At 47.9% G+C, this 23,260-nt stretch overlaps 1 protein-coding gene across 3 annotated transcripts in view; it reads right to left on the bottom strand.

Annotated features, from left to right (window-relative positions):
- The window catches only part of LMF1 (lipase maturation factor 1), a 108,527-nt gene that overhangs the window by 61,196 nt on the left and 24,071 nt on the right, over positions 1–23,260 (bottom strand). The window lies entirely within an intron of this gene.

The following is a 23,260-nucleotide window of genomic DNA, read 5'->3' as shown; positions in this document are numbered from 1 at the left end:
ACATTCCCCTCAACACACTCACCATGGCAACCAGCCACAGCCGAGAGGCACCACACATGTGCCTATAGGGAGGGCACCGTGTACAGGGCTTTGCCCAGGCCCACTCACCCCTCTGGCTGTCAGAGTGACCTGGCAGAGCACTCTTGCCCGAGGAGGACAGACGAGGGCCATCCTTTATCCTCAGGGGCCAGGGAGGTGCTGACGTCGGCTCCCCTCCAGAGACGAGGCCCTGCTCCTGCCCACCTCCCAGCCTGGGCCCCACTCACTGCTGCTGCGCCTGGTCTGGAGCCTCCTATTTCCCCACTTTGGCCCACAGGACCCGCTTAGAACAGGGTCTGCCCAGGAATCTCTAGAACCAGCCTGAGCTGGGCAAGCAGCCAGCCACAGAGGACTTCACATTTCAGCCAGGGGTCAGATCGTAAATGAGAACGCATTTTCTAGCAAGGTATTTTTGAAAGAGCAGGTTAAAGGTTTCACGCTTTAAATAAAATCATTTTAAACTGCATGCTCCGAACTGTGAGGTGTTTAACAAATTGTTAATATATGTTTTGAGGATGTCCTCGGGCACTGCAGGGAACAGGAAGCGACCCGTGCAACCCACACACCCACACAGTGACCCTCCGTGTCCACTGCACTTTTCATGGTGCGGGCTAATACTCGGTTGCTGTGGCAACCAGACTTCCTACCCCCAGGTGTCCCCTGTTGCTTAGATGTATGCAGGTGTCACCAGCTAGCCCCAGAACAAAATCTATAGTAATGACCTTAGCTAGCTCATTGGTTTAGATAAATATGAAAATGCTTCCTGTCAACGGAAATTAGACTTAGCAACGGATTTTTTAGGATTAATATATTCCAAATATTTAACATATATCAGGCTGAAGGGTGCAGCACATTACCATTTCTTTGTCTTTTGTTTCTTGTGCATAAAAATTAGCCAAAGCTTGCCTCAGAGTGCCTTGTCGGAATCCAATGATGTGGCGGTCAGTTCTGCCCACAGGGTTGACAGCGGGAACGTTCTGGCTCTGTCTGTGCTGTCCAGCGTCCACTGACCACACGGAGGCTGCTGAGTCTTAAACTCAGCTTGAGGGGGACAGGGCAGACCTGGCCCTCCTCTCGGTCATCCCCGGAGGCATGTCTCCTCAGAGGCACTGTGTCCATAGGCCCTGGATGGAGCGGGCCAGTCTATTCCAGCACGGCAGCTGGAGCTCCTGCCCCATGCCCAGAGGGCTCTTGTGCCCACAGAAATGATCTAAGTGGGGCCTGGGCTTCCAGCAAAGGAGAAGATCCTAGGACAGAGCAGATACCAGGTGCACGAGGCAGGCAGGCAGTGGGCACACAGTCAGTGTCACCCGCATTCCTCACCCCACATCTGAGTGGGCAGTCACCACCCAGGGCCCAGTGCCCGTGGGTTTCACCCTTACCCCACATCTTAGTGGACTGTCAGCATGAAAGACCCTGGTGACCACAGAAGGGGCTACCCTCACTCACATCTTAGTGGGCTGTCAGCACACAGGGCCCCATGTCCCGAGAAGTGGGTGTCACCCTCATCCCATATAGTCTTGGAGGATGACCTGTTTTCCCTCAGAGCTTTTCCCACACACTTAGGGAACCTGGTTTCTGGGCATCCTCCATGTTGTGGACGGGCACATCCTTGTCGCATGAGAGGGTGGGGCCTGGCTTATGGGGGAGGCCAACATATCCAGTTAATACATGAACACACATATTTGTAAGAAATAATGGGGAGGGTCACTTCACCAGTAAAGTAGGAGTCAGACACTTCCACCTGGCACGTGCATAGGTCAGAGGTCAGGGTGGTCCTCTAGCCTCTGGCCCACATAGACAATGTCTCCTCTGGGGGTCAGTGCAGTGGATAAACCAGCATTCTTCTTCTCTCCCCACACCTCTGTTTATCCACATGCCCTAATTAGTGACAGACCTCACACCCCTTTGAAAGTGCGTAGTCTCTGGCCCTCCAGCAAGGCCAGTGATAACAGGCAGCTCTTGGGCCCAGAGGCTGGGATGGGGCTGAAGGGCAGCCCACCCCACAGACCCACGCTGGGCAGTGTGTGCACCCCGCGGGGACAGGGAAGAGAGGGCCGAGCATCTTAGCCACAAAAACCAGGACCTGGTGGGCACGTCTGAGTTATAATCTTGCTCGGAGTCCCTTTCAAAGGAGCCCTGGGTGGTGGTTCAGCGACTTGGGGAGGGGCAGTGACATCCTCAGGCATCCAGAAGGATCAGGTGTCAGCTAAGTGAGCTGACAAGAATTAACACAGGAAACGAGCATCTGAGGGACCACAAAAAGACCTGCGGGGAAAGGATGAAGCTGACCAGTGCCTGCCTCCTCCTCCTGCTGTCTGCTCTGCCCTGGAACCTTCTCCTTTGCTGGAAGCCCAGGCCCACCTTAAGTTTCTGCCCGGGTGCCCAGCCCTATGGCCCTTTGTCAAGTGTCTGGTCAGATGCCACTTTCTCAGGGAGGCCTTTCCTGAATGTAATATTTATAACAAGGCCTTAGTCCATCCTGGCACTGCCTACCTAACTATACTTTCACCACTCCACATACTTCATATCTCACTATGTCCATTCTCCATTCATGCAGCACCTACAATGCAAGCTCCAGACAGACAAGGTGAAGCATCTATAATAAGCATAACCAAGGATGTAAAGGAAAATATGCTCATAAGGCATTAACAGATGGGAATACTCAGCAGAGACAGAACTAAATAAAAATAAAGTACCTGAAAGTAAAATTTTACTAAATGAGCTTAATAGCAGAATAGAGGACAGAGAATAAAAGGTAGTGAATATAAAGATAGTTCAACGGAAGTTATTCAATCTGAAGAACAGAGACTTAAAAAAAAAGAATAACAAAAGAACAGACCCTCAGGAACTGGTGAAACATCATCAAAAGGTCTGATATACATGCAATTGGAATCCTAGAAGGAGACAACAGAGACATGCAGAACAAAAATGTTAACATAAATTACAGATTCAAACACCATAGAGAATCAGAAGCAGGATAATATCCAGCCCCCAGTCTCCCCAAATGCCACATGTAGGCACATTATAGTTAAACCGCTGTAAGCCAGAACAGGGCGAGCCCACTGCTCCCTGACTCTGCCCGCAAATCCATGGCTGGGAACATGAAGGAGGAGGAGCATTGAAGAGACTAGAAGGGCACATCCGTCAAGTGTGTTGTATCTTTACGTGGACAAACCAGCTGTAGAAAGGCATTTATTCACGAGACAACTGGCAACACTGGAACACTCACTAAATATCTGATATAATTCACCCTAATTTTTTTAATTAAAATTTTTTCAGCAATCAATGAATGCATAAATAAGTGGAATAACAAATCGATGTTTTTTTCCCTATCAAATCAATAAATAAAATTAAAAATTTATTTTTCAATTATAGTTGATACATTATATTCGGTTCAGGTATAAAAATTCATGCTAGTTTTTTAGGTGTGATAATGGTACTATAGTTACATGGTTTTCAAAGACCCAATCTCTTAGAGGTCTATAATGAAGTATTTGTAAATAAGTAACAGGATGCCTGGGTTTACTTTAAACAACAGAGCAGAGGGAAGGTCGGGAAATAAAAGATGGGCATGTGCTGAAGAACTGACAGTCTGAGATGATACACGGAGGTGCACGATGCCATTCCCTTTACTTTTGCATTTGTTTGAAAATTTTCGTAATCAAAAGTTAAAGAAAAATAAACAAGCAGGAAACTCTCCCATCTTCTGCCTGGGATGTTTAAAACTGACCATTGGAATTCTCATGAACTGTAACAAATTGTGAAATGCAACTTTTTAAAGTGCCATTTGTTCTAGAAGCCAAACTTATAGTGAGTATGGAAATAAGTCTTTAGAACAGCTGAAAGCCAGCATATCTGGGAGCTGGGATGCCGCTGCCTGTAGTGGTGAGTCTAATCAAACTATTCAGGTCTCACTCTAAAAACAATTAAAAATGTTTTTCTAAAACAACACAGGGGATCTATTTTCAGTTCCTGATTTCCCCGAACAGATTAAGAATTAGAGACTGAAATGGGACTAAGAGGATCTTCTCTTTGTTCTGATTTGGAGTCACCATTTCCAGCCTGCAGCGGCTTGCATCCCCGGACCTCTGCCTGGGACCACTGCCCTGAAGCGTAGCCCTCAAATAGAGCAGGGCATTATGTGGGGCCCGAGGGAAGAGAGGCAGGGATCCTGGGTCCTGTGCATGGCCACATTCTCTGAGAAAACTGTAGGATTTGCTCTAGATCAGTGTTCACATAAGAAAGAGGGAACGGGGGAGAAACCAAGATGGCGGCATAGGTAAACACCTGAAATTGCTGCCTCGCACAACCACTTCAAAAATACAACTAAAAGACAAAACGGACATCATCCAGAACCACAGGAAGGCTGGCTGAGTGCAAATTCTACAACTAGAAGGGAAGAGAAAAGCACACTGAGACTCAGAGGAGGTGCAGAAGTAAAGTGCAGAGGTACGGAGGCGCACACGGAAAGGGCTGGCAACTGAGGACAAGGTTGTCTTTTTCAGTCGGGAGGGAGTCACAGATCCCGATTGCGCTGAACTCCAGTTCCGGGCGAGGCTCTGGGGACCCAGACTCATACCGGGAGAAACTGGACTGTCTGGCATTGGGCGGAACTCGAGGGCAGCTTTCTCTCAGAGGTGCTTGCAGCAATTACCGCCAGACACTGAGACCCGGGGCCTCTTAGGGTAGGACTGAGGATCAGCCATAGCTGTTTGCTCTGCCCTGTTGATTCCCTGAGACCTCCCCCCCGCAAGCTGTGCCCAGAGGCTTTTGCATGTGAATGGCCTGGCCCTTTGCAATCTAAAATTACGTAACAAACTGCACCTGGGTCAGAGACCCAGACCATCCAAAAGAAGGCCCAAGGCCCCACAGGAGCTTGCATTGTTTCACAGCTGGGCCTCATCTGGGCACCTCCAAACCCCAAACAAAGAAGAGGAATCTGCAGATCTCTCTGTAGCTCCTGCTGGGTAGCCTCAGGCAGAGGCTAAATTAGCACCCCCTTAGAGATCCAAGTGCCAGTGGACCCAGTGGTCAGAGTGGGACCATCCAGATTACAACTTCTCAGATCCATAAGGGACGGGGGCAGACTCAGTGAGCACCAAAGCAAGTCTTGCCCCAGAAGGGTGTCTCCAGCACAGAAGTTCTCCCACCGCAGACACAGCTGATTCTCACAGCCAATTGGCCTGGAGGTCAATTCCTCCCAGTGATACCTACAACAATCAAGGCTTAACTACATCAAGACTGTGCACACAGCCCACAAAGGGGTGCACCAAGAGTGTCCACCTCAGGTAATTGGGGAGGCTGAGCCACTGGGCCCTATAGGACACCTAGCACACAAAGCCACTCTATCAACACAGGGAAGCAGCCCAAATGCGGAGACAAAGAAACAGGTCACAAATGACAGAAATGGAGGAAAGCAAACTACTGGATATAGAGTTCAAAACCATGGTTATAAGATTTTTCAAGAATTTTCTAGAAACCGCCGATAAATTTAGTGAGACCCTCGATAAATCTAGTGAGACCCTCGAGGATATGAAAAAAGACCAACTAGAAATTAAGCATACACTGACTGAAATAAAGAATATTATACAGAGATCCAACAGCAGACCGGAGGATCACAAGAATCAAGTCAAAGATTTGAAATACGAAGAAGCAAAGAACACCCAACCAGAAAAGCAAAAAGTAAAAAGAATCCAAAAATATGAAGATAGTGTAAGGAGCCTCTTGGACAACTTCAAGCATACCAACATCTGAATTATGGGGGTGCCAGAAGAAGAGAGAGAGCAAGATATTGAAAACCTATTTGAAGAAATAATGACAGAAAACTTCCCCTACCTGGTGAAAGAAATAGACTTACAAGTCCAGGAAGCACAGAGAACCCCAAACAAAAGGAATCCAAAGAGGACCACACCAAGACACATCATAATTAAAATGCTAAGAGCAAAAGACAGAGAGAATCTTAAAAGCAGCAAGAGAAAGACAGTCAGTTACCTACAAGGGAGTACCCATAAGATTGTCAGCTGATTTCTCAACAGAAACTTTGCAGGCCAGAAGGGAGTGGCAAGAAATATTCAAAGTGATGAATAGCAGGAACCTACAACCAAGATTACTTTACCCAGCGAAGCTATCATTCAGAATGGAAGGTCAGATAAAGAGCTTCACAGATAAGAAAAAGCTAAAGGAGTTCATCACCACCAAACCAGTATTATATGAAATGCTGAAACGTATCCTTTAGGAAGAGGAAGAAGAAGAAAAAGGTAAAGATACAAATTATGAACAACAAATACACATCTATCACAAGTGAATCTAAAAATCAAGTGAATAAATAATCTGATGAACAGAATAAACTGGTGAATATAATAGAATCAGGGACATAGAAAGGGAATGGACTGACAATTCTCAGGGGGGAAGGGGAGTGGGGGGTGCGGGAAGAGACTGGAAAAAAATCATACACCTATGGATGAGGACTGGGGCGGGGGGGTAAGGGCAGAGGGTGGGGTGGGAACCGGGTGGAGGGGAGCTATGGGGGGAAAAAAGAGAAACAACTTTAATAATCTGAACAATAAAGATTTAATTAAAAAAAAAAAAAAGAAAAAAGAAAGAGGGAACGTTCACCCTGGACGTTCTGCTCCCAAACCAGAGAGCCTCCACATGTACATGCAAAACTCCCTCACTGCTCACTCCAGCCACGGCTTCCGCTCTGTCACCGCCTAACGTGTACCTGCTGGCTACCTGCACTTCTGATACTTCCCAGCTGTTATTTCATTGGGGATTATGACTATAATTGCTCATTTGGGCACAATTAAAAAGAGAAATAAAGAAATAGAGTTGTCCACTTATTGATGATGAACCAAATGGATTTAATGGCACTAACTGTCTAGCTGGAATCCAGGTCCTGAAGCCAAGCGACTAAATGGGGAGGCAAAATTTCATCAGGGAAGGTTGCATAATAGTGTTTACTTTGAAACGCTGATCTCATTGTCTTATGTAAATGGGGGCCACTATGACCCATTCCCTCATTCCCTCTGTCGCTGTAACAGGCAGCACTTGGACACCAGTCTAAAACCTGATGATGCGTTGATGACCTTCACGTAAGTCTTGACAAAATTACACACACAGACACACAGGCGCTTACAACTGAGGAAGAACGGGCCTGGACCATTGAGAGCCCAGAAGATTCTGAGGCCTGGAGAGTTCCAGGGAACTCACAGCTATTTGGGGCAACGAGAATCAACGTTTCTGTTTCCTGTGTCACAAGCTCTGGCTGCCTTTCCTAAGGCAGATCAAACAGCTCTAACTAAGATGAAAGGAGATGTCTTGCCTTCAAAAACTACAAAACACAGCACAACATAGCGAGTAGAGGACATTAAATTCACCAGGCTCTAATGAAGCTTCAAGGGCCTAGCCAGGTCCATTACCACACTGTGAGCAGAACAGGCCGCCACATCTACCACTCCAAGTTCTACATCACACCCCAAAGTGCTCTCGGCACAAAAGAAGAAGAGATTGTTTACAAAGTATTTTGCACGTTCTACATTCCTCAGACTCACTGGCTCTCACTTCCATGCCTGTCGCTGGCTTCGCTGAAGCTCAAACCTCAAGACCATCATTTCCTCTGGTTGATCAGGATCAGCCCTTGCTTACCTAATCAAGCTCCACCTCATCTCTGACCCTTCCTTGCACCCTCCGCACTCTCAGTCACCAACCATCTCCATGCCCAGCACCTCCTGCTGGGCAGTGGTGTAGAGAACAGGTCAAGCCTGGGACTGGCTGGAGATAGATCCAGTCCCTTCTCAGAGGCTCGACACCCTGCCACCCTCTGCAGACGTCCACCCCTCCCAAATCCCCAGCACTGGCAGGTTGCCCCCTGAACCTTGTCTGCTCCTGCCTCCACAGACAGACTGTTTAGTCCCAGACCCTGGGAAAGAAGCCTTCCTACCAGGCCAAGGCATCCCTGCTCCAGCTGGACGCACCGGACCAGTGAGGCCCTCTGTCTCAGTAGAGCCCCCTTAGCGAAAGCCTTTTCCTCCCCTCCCTTTCCCTATCCAGGCTCTTAGACGCCTGCTGTCAACACCAGCTCAGCTCACATCTGTTATCTTTTATTTCATTTTATTAAAACTTACTTATTGTTATTTATTTATTGAGTTAATCTTCACCTGAGGATATATCTTTTTCATTGCTTTGCAGAGAGAGTGGAAGGGGTGAGGGGTAGAGGAAGAGGGAGAGAGAAACATTGATGTGAGAGAGGCACATCAATTGGTTGCCTCCCACACTCACCATGACTGGAGGTGGGGAGCGAACCCGCAACCCAGGTACATGCCCTTGAATGGGAATTGAACCTGCGACCCTTTGGTGCATGGGCTGACACCTTAACCACTGAGAAACACTGGCCAGGGCAAAACTAATTTATTAATCTTTAATCATAGGCAAAAACATTCAGTGAAGATAAATTGGAACTATACATGAGAAAGAAAAGCGATCCAATCATCCAGATATAAATATGGTTAATCTCTCTTGGCCGTGAATTTCAGAAGTTTTGATAGAATAGTTAAAAAAAAAATAGAATATAGTACATACTATTTAAAACCCATTTTAACATATCATTAAAATATTTTAACATCATTAAATAGTACTGTAGTCATTAAGTTGTATGGTAACCCACAGAGAAGAGTTACAAATTTGTTTAATTAATTCTCCATTGCTGAACCTTTAAAGTATAACCATTTTCTTCTCCCATAAACATGGCGATGGAATCCTTATATCTGAGTCGTTGTGCACATTCCCAAACCTGCTGTCGGAAACCTGGAACTGGGCTGGGGACCAACAGGCGTGTAACCACGTGGCCACACTGTCCTCCAGGGAGGTCGCACCAATTCAAGTGCTCCCCACGACACATAACACATCTAATCATGATCAAACACCAGGCAGACCCAATTTGAGGCACATTCTACCAAATACATGACCAGAACTGCTCTAAACTGTCAAGGTCATGAAAAGCCAGGAAATCTAGGAGACTGCCACAGAGCAGGGGGCAGCATGGCTCCGGGAGGGACCTGGATGGACAGAGCACTGGTGGGAAAGCTGGAGAAATCCAAAAAGGTCTGCTGCTCGGTCAACAGTCGTGCCAATGCTGCCACCTCGGTGTGTCCACATGGTTATGTAAGATGTGGACACTAGGGGAAGCTGGGTGAAGGCCGATGGGGGCTCCCTGTCTATCTTTGCTACTCAGTAACTGTCAAGAGCATCTTTCTCGAGTGCTGCCAACATCATTTTCCCAGGGGTGGCTGTGGCCTCGGGCAGTGCCTGGCTTGGCCTGGCCTCAGCATGAGGACACATCTAACTGCCATGAGGAGGAGGCAGCACTTATATATGAGACACCACCTACCCTGGCAACAGGGGAACAAGGCATGGCGTGGCCACCGCCAGTCCTGCAGGCAGCTGCTGATGTGAGCTCTGCGGCCCGCAGTCTGGTTGTGCTCCATCATGCGTTGCCTTTGGTTGGGTTCAAGCTACTGACTGTGGATGTTTTGCTCAGAGCTTCTCCTACGTCTGGCTCAGTGCCAAGGGAGAGGATGGGCCATATTCCCAGACCTGTGGACTGCCAGCAAGGCCAAGGACATCCCCGAGGAGGGCTATGCATATTCTCTCTCAGAAACACCAGGATGCACACCACAACTGTGCTAGCAGTTCTGGGTTCAGGAGACGTTTCACTATAAATCAAAGGCAAGTAATCAGGTTTCTCGATTCAGTGTGTCCCTCACCATCAAGCATAGCCTTCCAAGCTGTTGGTGGCCTCAAGAAGGTGTGATGCCCCCTTTAAGAGTGATGACGTAAGAGCCTGTGGCGGCCACCAGACTATTTGCCGTCTTGTGACACCTACAAGTGGACTCAGAGTTCCTTGATTCCATGTGCAGACAAGCTGTGATTGAGTTCCTCCCTGTTCTACACACTATGGGGATAAAGGGGTTGGGCCCGGCCCCGGCCCCCATGGGCTGACAGTCTGGTGGGAGGAGGGGCAGGTATAGAGACGAGAAACTGACATACAAGACCCATGTCAGAGGAGGCAAGCTGGAGAGCCACCAAGCGGGGCCTGGAGCGGGGCCTGGAGCTGTGCAGGTGCGGGAGGTGAAAGTGAGGAACGTGTAGCTCCCCGGGGGCCACGTCCGGCAGCGGGAACAGCCAGTATGGGGGCCATCAGTGGTAATGGACATCACACAAAAATGCATCACTGAATCCTGTCTGCATGCTAATCTTCTAAATGCTCCAAAGACATTCACTGAGATCAAAACCCAACGGAAAACCAGTAACACTATACTGTTAAAGGAATATTAACGTGAGACCAGCCAACGTGCCCATAACAAACACAGGGGATACTGCTTTAAGAGGGGTGTAAAATTCTTGATAAGAGGAGGACACAAGCATCAAGAAGAGATCTGTTCTATGCACTTAGGAACCATTAAGAGTACTGAAGCGGTACCGGTATTTGTGTCTCCATTCAGTGACTCCACACAGACAAGAGCTGCTATTGTAATAGCAACAAAGCATGGCCTCCTCGTCTAAAATTTCTGTTTTAAAATATCAAAGCATTTACAAAAGAAACTGGCACACAGCTGCTTCTCCAGGGCTCACTTAACAATGCCTCTCCCTGTTACTTGCGTTGGCAAAGGTCAGGCTTGCCGATGCTGTATTCCTCTTGCATCCAACAATGGGGCATTGGAGCCAGGAAGCTCCAGGGACACATGGCAGATTCTGGAGGTTCCAGGCCAGCCAGTGGCTGTGTTGGTGTCTGATGAGAGCAAAAGCCCTTCTCTGGCCTCTGGTGCTCACGGCAATTTAGGACACATGCGTGTTTACCTGTCACGGAAGCGGCACTGGGGCAACACGAATAAAATCAGCCTGGTTGGCCTGGCCTCACATGGGCAGCTGCTAACGCGGGAGAAGCAGGGAGAAGCACCATCTCACCCAGCGCGTTTAGCTGTCTTTATGTAAGTGTGACCAAGAAAAGGGCTAACTCCTGGAGGATAACCCTCTGTGTGCTCACTCTCTCACTCAACAAACAGTGAGTATCCAGTATACACCTGGCACTGCTCTAGGGCAGCGATGGCGAACCTTTTGAGTTCGGTGTGTCAGCATTTTGAAAAACCCTAACTTAACTCTGGTGCCGTGTCACATATAGAAATTTTTTGATATTTGCAACCATAGTAAAAAAAAGACTTATGTTTTTGATATTTATTTTATATACTTAAATGCCATTTAACAAAGAAAAGTCAACCGAATAAATGAGTTTGCGTGTCACCTCTGACACACGTGTCATAGGTTCGCCATCACTGCTCTAGGAGCTGGGGGCACAGCAGCAAACCAAGGTAGAGTCCTTGTCTTCAAACGAAAACGTACTTGAGCTGGTGGAGGCAGGCAACAGACAAACAGAACAAGTAGACACTGCATGTGGGATTTAGTTGGTGATACATGCTATGACGACAAACAGGCCATAAGCAAACTGGGAGAAGAGAGTTCCAGGCAGAGGGCACAGCAAGCGCAAAGGCCCTGCGCTGGGAACACACTTGATGTGGCTGAGGGATAGCAATATAAAAAATAATGTTTTAATTATTTATGAATGAAGGCCGTTTTCTGCTGTCCTCTAGAATTGATGGGCAAAATGACAGAGTATGTGGATTTCAGTTTGGGGAGGAAATGGGGAGAGCTCTCATCCATACTCAATGTGCAGATAATTTCTCTTCTCTACTCTGGTGTCCCAGTGTTTGGAGAATCCAATCTCACATAAAGATGTAGATACAAATACTAAAAAAACAAAAGTCAGGAAAAAGGAAACAGGATTAAAAATGACCCTCCCTAAGAACACTGCTCTGGAACGTGTAGGGGAAGGTGGTGGAGAGTGGCTGTGTCTCTGAGCCTCACCCAGCACAACGAGGTACCTGCCCCTGTGAACTAATAAGGATCCCTAGGAGGGGGAGAGGGCAGATCTGTCAGTGGTACCCAATCTGACAAAGGGTAACCTGCCCCATAAGCTCCAGCTCCAGGGGCCTCGCTAGCACCCACTCCAGGCAGTAACGGAGAGCTCCCAAGCGGAAATCTCGATGGAGCAGGGAGAAGAAACAGAGATTACCTCATGGGGTTGATTCAGTAAAAGCAGTATTGGGAAAGGTCAAGCAGTTGTGCTGGTGAATCTGGAACAAATTATTGAAACATGATCAGAGATGAAAAACAAAGCAAACCAAAAAAGGAGAGGCGACTATTAACTCCAAGAAAAACAAAGAGTTATTAGGAAAAAAAAATTACACTTCATAATTGGCTTAGCAGTCAAAAGTATATAGACAATGTCTACAAGTGACACACCCAGAATAGTCCACACACACCACTGAGAAACGTGAGGTAAATACCAGGACTGCGAGAGAAGAAGAAGAAGCTACTCTGGAGAACAGGAGAGGGACGGAGAGGTGAAAGGTGCTGCTGTGTTTGCTAGAAGCTGTATATTACAGTTTCACTTTCTAATCCATGCACAGGTCTATGTTTTCTTAGATAATTGAAGGAATGACCTTCAGGCCTTATATCTGGCCACAGTGTGATAAAACCAGAAATTGGTCAACAAAAATAGCCTATTAAGCACTAAGGGCTTGAGATTTTTGAAGCTCTTCTTTTAACAGCACTCGGACCAAAAAGGCATTGGCACTGAGGGTTATAAGCGATACCATCTGCCACTGCCAGGGAGACCCTGGGGTCTCAGTGATGGGGTGGGCCAGGAACACAGTCAGAGGGAGTGGTCACCTGCCTCCATGCTCTCATTGGCAGATAAGGAGATGGAAAATTAATGACTTAAACAATCAACACATGATCTTAGAAAATAATAAGCCCCTTCCTCTCAAGGGGAGGAGGGAAGCTACCTATAAAAGGTAAAAATTAATGAGCTAGAACACTTTTTAAAAAATCTGATAAATAAAACCGCTTCTTTGATTGAAGGGACCCATGACAAAAACAGCCTATGGCTGTTTAGACCAGTACTTAGCATTACACAGGAGAGTCAGGAGACCTAGAGCTGGGGGTGGAAGTACAGAGGCCACTCTGAACAGTATACGGCCAGGAGGCAGCGGGGAAGAGCATGCGAGGTCAGACACACCCTCGTGTGCAGAGGCTCACAGCAAGTCTCTAGGGCAGTGATGGCGAACCTATGACACGGGTGTCAGAGGTGACACTCAAACTCATGTTTTTGGTTGATTTTTCTTTGTTAAATGGCATTTAAATATATAAAATAAATATCAAAAATATAAGTCTTTGTTTTACTATGGTTGCAAATATCAAAAAATTTCTATATGTGACACGGCACCAGAGTTAAGTTAGGGTTTTTCAAAATGCTGACACGCCGAGCTCAAAAGGTTCGCCATCACTGCTCTAGGTGATAAAACCACCTTCTTTAACTGTTAGGGCGCTGGCACCCAGGAAACTCTCAACAGTCAGCTGCAATACTATCGTTAATTATCCTGTAAACTGAAAAGCAAATGCTAGTCAAACTTACACATCAACACCATAAAAATAAAAGGTAATTTAGAAGCATCCCAGACAAATGCCATCCAAATGAATTCAGGACTGAAAGTATGAATTACAGCAACAAAATGCTTCTTCAATATACTAGAACTCGGCATATTAAAGAGGTAAGCATGTTTTAGAAGCACAAGTAGGTAACTAGAGGTGATGGGAGAAACTTAAAGCAGGCACAGTGCTAATGATAATGTGAATAAGAAAAAATGGTCTTTAAAATATACTTTCTTCTAGGTTCAACTAAGTAATTTTCATCAGACATTACTAAATGAGAAGAGAGTGGCAGAAATGCAGACTACAGCCCCTTTGGGCAGACACTGACCGTGGCCACGAGTGTGTTGTGTGCTGCCCATATTTGTGCACAGTGCACAGATCTGAGTGGGCACAAAGCCAGGAAAGGCCAGTCAGGGGGTGTTAACTCCAGGGGACAAAATCAGACGAAAAAGATGACACTAAAGACAAGCACTACCTACACGAAGGAAGTAGAACCCACACCACGAGAGACACTCTGAGGGGCTCCAGTGCCCCGGAACCAGTTTTTCCCCTTTGGACACCCTGGTCCGAATGCCATGCACCCCCGGCAGTCTGGAAACCCGGATGATTCGTGAGGCCCCGTGGACAACTGTGCCAAACTGGGTGACCGCCAGGAGCACCAGCTTCTCCCTTTGGGATGTACATCGCCTTTAGTCTCGTCCCCAGTGCCAACCCCTCACCTGCTCACTCCTTCTCCACCCGCAACAGAAAGTCACACCCTGGGCAGGTCCCTTCAAACCTTCACTGGTGGCCCAGTGACCCGAGAGGAAAGTGCAGTGTGGAGCAGAGAAGAACGAGGCAGAAACACCACCCCTGGATCAAGACTGACCCCGAGACCCTGGCTGAGAAGCACCAGGGCCCAGAGCACCGAGGGTCTCAGACCAGAGGTGGAAGGGCCGCTGGTGCGGAGGAGGGAGGGCTCCCGCAGCGGAGGCTCCCCAGAAAGGGCTGCAGCCGTGGGCGAGCTCACGGGCGGATGAGGCTGCCTCTGATTATGGGAATAATTTAATTAAAAGAAACTGCTTTCTTGGACATGGGGGCTGGGAAGAGAATCAGACGAACCATAATTAAACCAGAGGATATGAGAACCAGGCGAAGCGAGGACCTGGAGACGGTTTGGGGGGACCTGCTGCGGCTGAGGTGGCTCAGAGCTCCAAGGCAGCTAATCGCTTCCTGCAGGCAGGCTCCACTCCAGGACTAATAGGTTTTAATAAAAACTTCCAATTGGGCCAGTAAACCCCTCATTAAGCTGTTTTTAAAGCATGAATTTAAGAGCAGCAAGGGTGAGGGGTCACAGGGAGCATTTAATTCACAACGTCTGGTGGGAGGCGCTGCTGTGACTGAGTACACCGGGTTCAAGTGTCCAGGCCTCATAAGCCCAGGACGCAAGTCGGACCTGCCTGGAAAACAGACTTAATAAGGCAGAAGCGAAGCGTCCCGCAGGAACAGAGCAAAAAGCTGCTCTCAGTGCAGTGACAACATTCAAAGGCAGCCTGTATGCCGTCCCCGCAGGGCAGGCCCTGCCACGCTTGCACAGGTGGCCCAGCTTCCCTACCAGACACCTGACTGTCCAGGGCCGCGCCCAGCACTGCCCTGGAGGCTCCCCTAGCCCAGGCTTGGACGCTCAGCCAGCCCCACCCGAGGTTCACCCACGGGCCTGTCGCTGCAGCCTTGGTGTGTGCCATTCATTCCTGTGCCCACGATGCGGATCTCTCACGGAGACCTCCATGTGCTCACAGCTCGCAGTGCATGATCTGGATCAGCCCCAAGGCCCCTTCCTGGTCCTGCCCCCTGGCTACTGTTCCCGGCAGCACTGGCTGGTACCTGCCAGCCCCGAGGAAGACTCTGGACTAGCTGACACTTGGCTTTCACATTAGGATCAAGCAGGAATTCACTGATTATGGTTCTTATTGAAATGAGGGGTCCCTAAATCATCCAACTCTTAGCCTGACAGGCCTGCAGCAAAACACAGAATGCTCTCCTCCCAGGATCCTCCCCTAGGATTCCCTCCAGACCCCTCCATCCATCTGGAGTGTGCTCGTGTCCTCGCTGCCAGTTCCTCTGTGCGTCCCCACCCCTCCAGGCCCCTTAGCACCAGCCCACCCACAGGCCCCTCCACACAGGCTACCTTGCAGCCTCACTACCCCACCCTTGTTCCCAGCACTGCACTGAGAACCCAAACCATGGATTCAATGCAGCTAATCTTGAGGCTCAATTTTACTGACTTCTGCATCTTTTTTATATTGAAACAATTACAGTATATTAGAGGGGTCAATTCAGAACGAATATATTAGAGGGACAAGTCCAGACTCCATCCCGTAGAAGCTTCCTGCCATTAGCTGCCTTCCTTGATGCCCACCTCTTCGGGTCTAGTTGTCTGGACCAGTGTGAATAGCCCGTGCTTGTTGAAGGGCCCCTGAAAACGAGCCTCTCGGGGTTGCCCCACGCCTGGGAGGAGCTGAACTCTGAGGGAAGGCTGCAGGAGCATTTGGATGTAAGTCACAGGACTCAGCCCCGAAAAAACAACTGCTGTGGCCCTTGCTCAATCTAACCTCACCAGACACAGACAGACAGGAGCCCCCTTCCAAGAGTGCTTGGCCCTTTAAGGCTGAAGTGCACCGCCGGGGGTGGGGGCTCAGCAGGCCATCGGGAGGGCATGAAAAGACCAGCAAGCCCTTGCCGGAACCCTATGCCGCCTGCCAGGTCCTGCACTATTTTCAAATGCACAAGGACGACATGAAGTTTCAAAAAAGGCTCCAGCCCCAAGCTCACAAATATCAAAAAGCTCACTTCCTACAGAGGAGCAGGAAACAGCATGTAGAGGGGCCCTGAATTAATCACATTTTAGACCCATTCTTTGAAGTGAAAGTTACCAGGCCGGCAGATTTCAAAGCTCAGCCATAGTCAATGCTTCAGCAGAGATGCAGCTGGCGAGGCTGGGTTATCACAAATGCTGTGGTTTTCCTGTGTCCTGGGGCAAACGGCGTCCGTTCACATGCGGTCCCCTTACCCAGCAGGCACGCCCTCGCAAACGGGAATGCAAGACCCCAGGGGATAGGGCCGCAGGGTGGCAGCAGGTGACACCCACAATGAAGAGGGGACTTCAAGACCCTGGAGAAATGCTCACACCAACTCAGAAATCCTGGAAACACCTAGTCACGGAACAAAGGAAAGAACCAGAGGTCTGGGCTGCGTCTCCTTCAGCAGGAGACCCGCCACGTGTCCCTACTCCCAAGCCGACGGGGTCACACTCACACCTGCCGAATAAGCGGTTGGAGAGGTGGTTGAGCTCCCCAGAAGAAAATGTTAAGCAGAGGACATCCCCAGGCCAGCCGTCCACGGAATCTTCTAGCGATGGAGATGGTCCGAGATCGGCTTGGCCCACCGTGGCTGAGCGCTTGATGTGCCACAGGTGTGACTGAGCAGCGCCAGCTTTATTTCATTTACTTTTAATTAAGCCAGAAAGCACAGGTGGCTGGAGACGCCTGTATTCAACAGTTGCTCGAGCAGCCTCGCTCAAGTCAGCCGGCGGCACTACTTTCCGGGAATGCTGCTCTGTGGTGCCGCTTAGTATCTCAGCAGGCAATCCAGAGCTGCTTTATTGCCATCCAAGTCCATTGTGCAAAATAAAAGACAATAAATATAATTAAGTTCTATGTCCATGAATATGTCTGTGTCTATAGATCTATGTTCATTAATGAGAACATAGAGGAGTAAAAAGAGGACAGGATGACCTGCTCATTATGAAAACTAAGTTCTCGTAGGCAACCCCCAAATAAGACAAGCTGGGAAAGTTCCCAAAAGGTCAAAGTCCCTTCAGTTTGGTTGTTCTGAACCTGACACCACAGTAACTGAAGGAAACAGCAGAAACGCTTGGCGGTCACCCAGTGGCCAGCCAGCTGCCTTGACGCTTAGGGGTCTTCTGAATTTGTGCTTGTGGACGTTTAGTCGGGGTGGCCCACCAAGTGCTATAGAGAAGACAGCAAATGAAATTCAGTCCTATTCAGGACCCCTCAGGAGGAAATGCAGTAGCAAATCAAAGGCTGGCTTCTCCGGCATTATTGCCTGCGGCTAGAGAAGCAGTTAAGCGTGTGAAGAGCACCAGATATACCAACAGAAGCATAAACGGAGGACAGACTTGCTTTAATCCAGAGCAAAAGGTAGCTCTTCGCCTAAGTGTCCTGTTAGCAGAGCCAGTTTGACGTGCTACCACCACCTGGGGCTGAAGGTCTGGGGCTATGGCAAGCAGTCGGGGGTTGGGGAGGGGAGCTGAATCATCCTCAGCATGCAGCCTTTCTCAGATTAACACATGCAGGCTGTTCTCTGTGCGGTGCCCAGTTCCAGCAGGGGCACCAGCTCCATGTCGGAGACCCCGGGTCCCCATCTCAGCTCTCACATCACTACTGGTCTTGTGATCCTGTTGCCTCACCTGAGACAGAACAGCGACCCTACCCCAAAGGTGGCTGCCAGGAAGCCACCAGAGCATGCATTTGAGGGTTAGTTACTTTTTGCTGCCTCTGCTACCTGTATCTGTCCATTCACAAGCCCCACTGTGTGTGCTTGGTTTGCTCCACAAAAGCTGATTTTATGGTAATTGCTTAGAATTCACTGCATCAAATCACAGGGCTTCTCCTACCCTATACAGGAGTTAGGGCCTGGTGGTTTTATCTGTCCTAACAACTGGGAAAAGGAACACTGTTATAGTTTTGGATAAATCAAAAAAATGATGTTTACTAAGGCAAGAGGGTTTATCTAAATGTTGGATAAGGCAGGTTTCTTTGAGGATAATTTTGATATCAAATAAACCCTAATTCAGAAGGTGCAGGAAGACCAGTTCTTTCTCACATCTAACCTCATTCCCAAACTTAGGAAAGTTTCCTTTCCTTTGCGCCTAACTCACAGGTTATAGAACCGGTTATGATAAGGCCACACTAGATTTACAAGTGGGAAAGAGAATATTTCCTGAAATAAGTCCCCATGGCTTGCTTCTTCTTGCTTTTTTTTTTTTTTTTTTTTTTTTTAAAGTGCAAACCTGAGAAAAGGGAAAGAGTGTCAACACCTCAGACCACAAGGTCCTGGCAGCTCCGACACACCATATCACTGGACGGCCCTATTTGGAGGGTTAAGAAGTTGGTGAGTGACACTGGCTTGTGAGAGTCTGATTGTTTTGCTTTAAATTTTAAACTTAAATTTTTGTTTTGTTACCTACCTTTAAGGCAATTAAAAATCAGGATTTTTAAAAATTTACTCTCATTTTAACAAATTCCAATGCTTTGCCTGAAGAAATTCCTCTAACATTTTTGACGTGCAGATCCTCTGAAAAATACTTCATTTTTGTCTTCATTGTTTAGGATAGTTTTGCTGGGTATGGAATTCTGGGTTGACAGTCGGGTTTCCCTCCTTGCTGGCACTTTATGATGTCATTCCCTTGTCCTCTGGCTGGCACAGTTTCTAACTAAATAGTGTGCTGTAATTATTATCTTTGTCCCTCTATACCGGTCTTTCCCACCTCTGTCTTCATTTAAGATTTTCTTTCTCATTGATTTTTGACAGTTTGACTATAACATATCTAGGAATGTGTGTGGTGAGTGTGGTTTTCTTAGTGACTTCCAAAATTCTTGAATCTGTGGCATTTTGTCTCTCATTCATTTTGGAAAATTCCTGGCCCTTATTTCTTCAAATATTTTTCTACCCTTTCTCTCTTTAGTTACCTTTTTGTTAAGCTGTTTGATATAGCCCATCAGCCCTCAGGTGCTCTGTTCTGTTCTTTTTTCCCCCACTTGTGTTTTACTTTTAATATCTTTAAGTTTGCTGATTTTCCCCCCTCAGCTGTCCTGCTCTGTTGCAAACCATGAAAGGAAGCCCAGATCGAACTCTATTGTTTATTTCTCACATTTCCATCTGGCTCATTTGTAGTTTCCCTCTGTTTGCTGAAACAGCTCATCTGTTCTTGTAGGTTGTCCACCTTTTCCATTAGAACCTCTGACATGTTCACAACTGTCAGTTAGGGTCCCTATCAGCCCCAACATCTGAGTCATCTCTACTGATTGCTGCATCCCTCAACAAGCCCCAGTTAGTGAGTCCATTTTTATTTTTCCGTGTTTGTCTAGTGATTTTTTTAATTATGTCAAACACTGTGTGTAGAAACATAGTAGCTCCTGAGGTGAACATACTTATCCCAAAATGAGCACGTACAGTGAGGCTGTTGGGGAGGGAGTGGGAGGGGGATGGGACAATCTAGCCAGGAAATTAGCTGGTTTTGAGTTTGTTGTTTCCTCATGATCCTCAGTGACCACAGGCTGCAACTTCCTAGGGAAGGCTTCAGTCACCTGCTGTGCTCAGCATGGGCCTTGGGGTTCCTCACTTGCAGCAGCTCCAGTGCATCTGCCGGATCAGCCTCACCCAAGCTGCTGCCTCTCCTTGGGTGCTGGGCAGATGGTGGCAGAGGGACTCTCAGCTCCTGGTCCAGTCTCATTTGCAGTCTTGGGGTGGGGCCTTCTCAGAATTCCTCTCGATTCTCCCCCTACTCCACTCACCAACAGCCCCCAGCAGTAGCAGAGCATGCTCTGTATCAGACACAATCTGGGGCCTCTCTCACAGATCCCCTTCTCTCAGGGACCTCGGTGCATAGGGTTGATGTCCCCTTCTGAGTGGTTCGAGGCTTCTGCTTCCTATAAAAGGAGAGTCCGGGCCAGGTGGGTATGTCAGTGGCCAGCCATCTCCTGCATGACACCACCAAGGAAACCCAAGGTAGTCACCCCACCTGCCCCAATCTTTCTCACAAGCCTCACAGACCATGACGCTCAGTCAGCAAGAACTCCATGTCTGGTGACAACTGTTTCCCTAAGAATTCAACAGTGTGTTGGCGGCTTTCTCCTTAACCTCTCCCTCTTTCACTTTGCTGAAGGCGAGGCCAGTCACAGGTCCATCCCTTCTCAGTCAGGGGAGGTAGGAATTTTGATCCATTGAGCTACTTTGTTGAGTACAAAAAAGTTGGCTTATGCAGAATACCCAGCTCACTGTTAGGATGGGAGATTCTCTCAGGAAAGCAGAATCTCAATGATTTAACCCATTTTCAATGTAATCCTGTGTTCAGCCTCGCCTGTGGCTGGTGTTCCCGGTGGACAGACCATGTGCACATGAACAGAACGTGTGTTCTCAGAAACACCCATTAGAGCCGGGTGCCAGGCAATGCTGTTCAGTGGGTCCATCCTTTTACCAATTTTCCATCTAGTTGTTCTGTCAACTGAGGAAAAGAAGGTATTGAAATTCCTTCTCTGTCTCCCTTTAGTTATCACCTTTTAAAAAATCCTCATCCAAGGATATGTTTATTGACTTAAGAGAAAGGGAGCCGAAACCGGTTTGGCTCAGTGGATAGAGCATCGGCCTGCGGACTGAGGGGTCCCAGGTTCGATTCCGGTCAAGGGCATGTACCTGGGTTGCGGGCATATCCCCAGTAGGAGATGTGCAGGAGGCGGCTGATCGATGTTTCTCTCTCATCGATGTTTCTAACTCTCTATCTCTCTCCCTTCCTCTCTGTAAAAAATCAATAAAATATATTAAAAAAAAAAAAAGAGAGAAAGGGAGAGAGAAACATCGATGTGAGAAACATGGATCAATTGCCTCCCATATGCACCCCAACTGGGAATTGAACCCACGCCTTTTGCTGTACAGACGAAGCTTCAACCAACTGAGCCACGGGCCAGGGCTAGCTGTCACTTTTTTAATCTCATGTACTTTGAGGTTTGTTATGTCTTCCTGCCTGATGACTCGTCCTTAATCTCCAGGGATACCTGATCTTGAATGCTCCTTCTGACTACTGTCTCCAGTGTACCTTTCCCATCCATTTCCTTTCAAACTTTCTGCATTTCTACATTTAATGTGCATTACCTCTAGAAGAATATAGCTGTATCTTACTTTTTTCTTAAGTTGTTCTGTAGATTCCTGTCTTTTAACTGGAGTGTTTAGTCCATTAACACTTAATGTAATTACTGATACGGTATTTAGGTTTACCACTTAATTTTTCATTTCCTATTAAACCCTTAGTTTTATATCTGTGCTCCTCCTTCCTGCCTTTTTGGGTCATTCAAATGTTTTCAGATCACCTCTTTAATGTGTCCATCAGAGTTTTAACTGTTACTCCACATTTTCCTGGTGCATGTTCCAGGGACCACAATACACGTCTTTAGCTTTTGAATCTACTTAAAGTTAATACTATGCCGCTTCACATAAAATGTGGACACTGCAGCCACACAGGTCCATCTGCGCCTTCTGCCATGCTCCATGTCATGCCTGTCACATGTATTCCCCTCTGAGTGCGTTACAAATCTCAGAAGACAAAGGATTCATTTCACTTTACATAGTTATATGTATTTTGAAGGAAGAAAATGAAGAAAAACCATCTTCACATTTACCTATGTATTTACTGTTTTCTGTGTTCTGTACTCCTGCCCAGGGACCCACGTTCTCACCTCCTGTTACTTCCTTCAGCCTGGAGAGCTGCCTGTGGCATTCCTGTAGTGCTCATCTGCCAGCAATGAATTCTCTCATTTCTCCTTATTTCACCTCCATCCCTGGAGGGCAGAGTCTGGGTGCAGGATCCTGGCAGACCGTGTCCATCTTTCAGCACCACTGTTCCTGGGTGCCAGGGTCCAACCATTTCAAGGGCAATGGTAAGCTTCTCTGGCTGCTTTCAAGATTCTCCCTTCCCCTTTGGTTTTTGATATTGATTTCAGATGATGCGGCAGGCAGCTTTCTTTTATTTATGCTGTTTGTGGTTCACCAATCTTCCTGCATCTGTACACCTATGAGTCCCACCACATTGGGAAACTGTTCAGCCATTCTCTGTCCCCTCCTGGGGCTCTGGTCTCAGCCTGGGCGATGTCTACTGATCTTTCATTCCTGTCACCTCTACCCTACTATCCAGCCCACCTAGGGAACTCCCTATTTCAGATACTGTATTTTTCAGTTCTGAAATTTCCACTCGGTTCTTTTCTAGATTTTCTGCTGTGAGGGCATGTTTTTTTCTTCTTCAGGAGCCTGGTTTCCCTCACCTCGGTACACAGTGTTGGCAGCTGCTCAGACCCTGTCTGAAAACCCAGCATCTAGTCATCTTGGGGTTGGCCTCTGTCGACTGCCTATTCTCTCCAGAATGGGCCTGATGTCCCGGTCCTCTCTTTCTTGTGTGGTTGGGGACTGTGTCCTGAACATGAGGATGTCAAGCTGGGGGCTATCTGGGTTCTGTTATGCCGGAGAGCACTGATGTCTTTGTTGTAATGGCATGCAAGCTGGTGAGACCCAAATGTAACCTATGCCATGGCTGGCCCTGTCCAGTCCTGTTCACTTAGGGGCTGTCTTCTGCTTGTCCCCAGACAGCGGCCGTGGTCCCACTGCCCATTCATCTCTGAACAAAAACCTTACTTACTCTGCATGCTCACTCTGGGTGCAGCGTTTCCCTTAGACTACAGCTGGGGGAACCTGAAGTCCTCCCCCTCCTCTGGGTAGGGTGTCCATGGGCTTGTGTCCACTGGGGACTCAGTGGGGCCTGGAGAGGGGAACACACGTCGTAGGCCTTTTCATTCATCCAGGGTTGGGGATGGATCCATAACATTTGATGGGACCACTACTTGTTGTC

The sequence above is a fragment of the Myotis myotis genome, unplaced genomic scaffold (genome assembly GCF_014108235.1).
Source record: "Myotis myotis isolate mMyoMyo1 unplaced genomic scaffold, mMyoMyo1.p scaffold_m19_p_35, whole genome shotgun sequence".
Lineage (NCBI taxonomy): Eukaryota > Metazoa > Chordata > Mammalia > Chiroptera > Vespertilionidae > Myotis > Myotis myotis.
This window is presented reverse-complemented; position numbering and strand designations above follow the sequence as displayed.